The sequence below is a fragment of the Glycine max genome, chromosome 2 (genome assembly GCF_000004515.6).
Source record: "Glycine max cultivar Williams 82 chromosome 2, Glycine_max_v4.0, whole genome shotgun sequence".
NCBI classification, from domain to species: domain Eukaryota; kingdom Viridiplantae; phylum Streptophyta; class Magnoliopsida; order Fabales; family Fabaceae; genus Glycine; species Glycine max.
The window spans coordinates 20,052,030-20,056,186 of NC_016089.4; positions in this window are offsets into that span (position 1 = coordinate 20,052,030).

Here is a 4,157-nt window from a genome sequence, read left to right on the forward strand (position 1 = left end):
TTTTGATTATTATATTATTTTTTACCTCTTTTTGATTTCCAACGTGGTTACGGCACGACCGAACGGTCGGAATTTATTTTAACCGAAGTTAATGGATAATACAATTCAAACGTTCGGTGGAAATTTATTTTATTTTTAAGTTAAGCGAGAAATGACTTAAGTAAAATGGCTTAAGCACGTCAACAGGGGGTATAAAAAGTAAACAAAACGAGAATAAAAATGCACGAAACACAATGTGGACCACTACGGGTACATAGAATGAATCGAAAAGCTTGGTTCGAGGTACTTACCCGTTGAAGATCGAAGAACGATGAAGAACGAATGAAGAACGTCGAAGAACGGTTGAAACCTTTGCGAATTTCTTCACGGAAAACGTTACGGAAACGTTTCGGAAGCGCCTCGGCTTAGATTTTCTTCACGAAAACGATTTTTCCAAGCAAATTCGAAAGAGAGAGAAGTGCCAAAGGGGCTGAACCCTTTTCTTCTTCACTTCCTCCCCTATTTATAGCAAAATAGGGGAGGTGGTTGCCGCCCAGCTCGCCCAGGCGAGCCAGGTTGCTTCCTCCAGAAGCAACAACCTTCTGGAGGAATATTCTGGAGGGCCCAAGTGGGCCTGGGTGCTATTTGCACCCCCATTTTTACTAAGTACACCCCCCTCTGCTGTTTTTTGGTGATTCTTTTTTCGTAAAGTTACGGAAACTTACGAATTTCGTAACGATACTTGTTTTCTTTCCGTAATGTTACGGAACCTTGCGGATTACATAATCATCCCCCTTTTGACTTACGGAATGTTACGGAACCTCACTTAATTATGCAACGATGCTTCCATTTGATTTCCGGTGTGTCACGGAAACTTACGGATTGTGCATCAATATTTTTTTGGTTTTTCGGCATGTCCTGGAATTTCACAAATTGCCTAATGATGGATGCCAAGCACCTCACAAGGACCAAAGAAAGGTCGCATGTCATCAAGCAAAGGTCCCCGGACGAAATTAGGGTATGACAGGTTCTATTATTACTGTTAAATTTTGTTCAGTTTTTCCTCTTCACTAATTACTCTGAATTTGTTGCTATTAATTCATGCATGCTTAGTGATTCAATAATTGTCTCTGCGCTTAATTTACATTCATGCTTAATGATCGTTTATGAGTAATTGGTGTGTGTGATGCTTAATCACATAATGAATGCTTTATGTTAAATTTCGCTTAGTAATTTAATTTAGGGTTGGATTAAGTGGTTGAACTGATAAAGGATAAATTCTCGCAACCTAGCATAAGAGACTTGCTTGTGAATCAAGGGGAAGCAACGTATTTTAATTCTGATAAATTCTAATTCAATTTTACTTGCTGTTTAATTTACGAAACCAAACAACCCCCCCTCCCCCAATTTGTTACTATTTCCTACTATCTGCTATGAACATTCGGTGTATCATTGCTCGTTGGGAGACGACCTAGGATCACTTCCTAGTTACTACATTTTAATGTTTATTTGATTCGGGTACGGCCTCGATCAAATTTGACGCCGTTGCCGGGGTGCAGTGTCCAAAGGTTCATAATAGCTAGTGTCTTGTTAGTGTTTAATTCTTGCATGTTTTATGCTTAATTGTTAGTGTTGTGTTAGTGTGTGTGTGTTAGTGTTGTTTAGTGTCTTGGTATTTTGTTTAGTGTGTGTTCTGTTTTAGTTTTTCTATTAAGCGCTTCCCCTGTTTCAGTTTTGGGTGTTTTGCTATGAATAGTGTTTTGCGACGGATTTAGCGACCACTTTTGCTTGCGGCAAAACAGAGTAGTAGTGGAAATCATGTAGCGACGGATTTTAGCGACCACCCTTGCTGAATTATTTGGGATTTTTTGTTTTAGTAGCTAGAGTTGTTATTTTTGGCTGATTTTTTTTGTGGTAACTTCTTTTAATCTATATTTTGTGGGAAAAATAGCTAGAGCATTTAGTTTGGTCAGATTTGAAAGTTCCAAAAAAGTAGCAAATTTGATTTTTGTCAAAACTTCAAACGGCCATAACTTTTGCTCCAGTCATAACTTTTCCTACGCCGTGGCAGCCAGCCATAGGCCGGCTGAGGTCTCCATCGTCCAAAAAAAGTGATTCTATTAAATTTTTTTTATTTTTCAAGTATTATTCTCTTATTTTTCTTAACTTATCATTTTTAGCTTATATAGTTAGACTTTGAATTGTCATTTGAAATTTTTTTTGCTATCTTCTCATCATTTTATAAGGTTGCTCACAAAATTTCAAGTCATTTGGACATCATTTGATGGTAGCTGTAGTTCAAACCTACACTATTACTTGCATAAGAAGGCAACTAATTGTGCATGCTGAATTTAGTGTATGACTAGAGGAAATCCATTTGACTTACAACCCTTTGATCCTGAGATAGATAGGACATTTCATAGATTAGTTAGGCATAGTGTGCATCCTGATCATTCTGTGCATTTTGAACATTCTGAGTATTCTGTTGCTAGTGATTCTGAATATTCTGATTTTGAGCATTCCACTGCTAATTTTTATACTGAGAACATGGCTCAACCTCAACCTCATGAGAGGACTCTTAGGGAGATGGATGCACCTAATTTCACTTATGAAAGCTTATGCATTCAATATCCTGATAAGGGTGTTCCATATGTTTTCAAGACTGGACTAATACATTTGTTGCCCAAGTTTCATGGTCTTGCAGGTGAAGATCCTTATAAGCATCTTAAGGAGTTCCATATTGTTTGTTTCACCATGAAGCCCCCTGTCATACCCTAATTTCGTTCGGGGACCATCCATTGTTGGGATGCGACCCTCGTTCGACCACTTCGAGGTATTTGGCACCCATCGTTAGGCAATTTGTGAAGTTCCGAGACATGTCGGAAGCCAAAAAAAAAGCGTTGTAGCACAATTCGTGAAGTTCCGTGACATGTCGGAAATCAAAAGGAAGTATTGTTACGCAATCCGTGAGTTTCCGTAACATTCCGAAAGCTAAAAAAGGAAGTAATTACATGACCCGTAAGGTTCCGTAACCTTACGGAAAGAAAACAAGTATCGTTACGAAATTCGTAAAGTTTCGTAACGTTACGGAAAAAGAATCACCAAAAAAAGGGCAGGGGTGTATTTAGTAAAAATGGGGGTTCAAATAGCAACCAGGCCCACTTGGGCCTTCCAGGATGTTCCTCAAGAAGGCAGTTGCTTCTGGAGGAAGCAACCTAGCTCACCTGGGCGAGCTAAGCTCGCCTGTGCGAGCTGGGTGGCAAGCATCTCCTTCCTTTTCCTATAAATAGGGGAAGGAGGGAAGAACAAAAAGGTTCAACCCTCCTGGTATCTGAGATTCACTTAAAATTAGTGAGAAAAATTGTTTTCGTGAAGAAAATCTAAGCCGAGGCGCTTCCGTAACGTTTCCGTGGGTGATTTCGCGAAGATTTTCAACCGTTCTTCGACGTTCTTCGTTCGTTCTTCGTCGTTCTTCGGTCTTCAACCGGTAAGTTCCCGAAATCGAACTTTTCAATTCATTATATGTACCCTTAGTGGTCCTCATTTGTTTTCATTTCATTTACTTTCCGTACCCCCTTTTGGCGTGCTTTAGTCATTTACTTAAGTCATTTTCTCGCCTAATCAAAAAATAAAATAAATTTCCACCGATCATTTGAATTGTAATATCCGTTAATTTCTGTTAAAATGAAATCCGACAGTTCGGTCATGCCGTAACCACGTTGGAAACCAAAAAGAGGTAAAATAATAATATAATAATCAAAATATATCTTTTAGTAAAATAAAACAAAAAAATCAATCGGACGTTTTTCTTTGTGATTTCTCTTTCTTAATCGAATCAACTAATAACCAAAGTGAAACTAAGGCTAAAATCAATTCATAAACCAAAATTTTGTCATCGCCTAAAAAAGCCATTTTCAAAGGTCCAACGCCTTGAAATGGTCTTTTGTCACTAAAAACCGTTTTAAGGTCCAATGCCTTAAACGGTTCTCTTTGCTTTTATCGGTTGACATGCACCATTCAAAAGCATAAAATCAACATGTAACTTTACCGCTTTTGCAAGAAATACGTAGGTTTGATGTCCTCATCGCAATTGAGGATACGTAGGAGCAAAAGTCTCGCTTTTGTCGACCACCCCAAGAGATCGTTAATGGTCCAACGCCTTAACGTTTCTCTCCTTT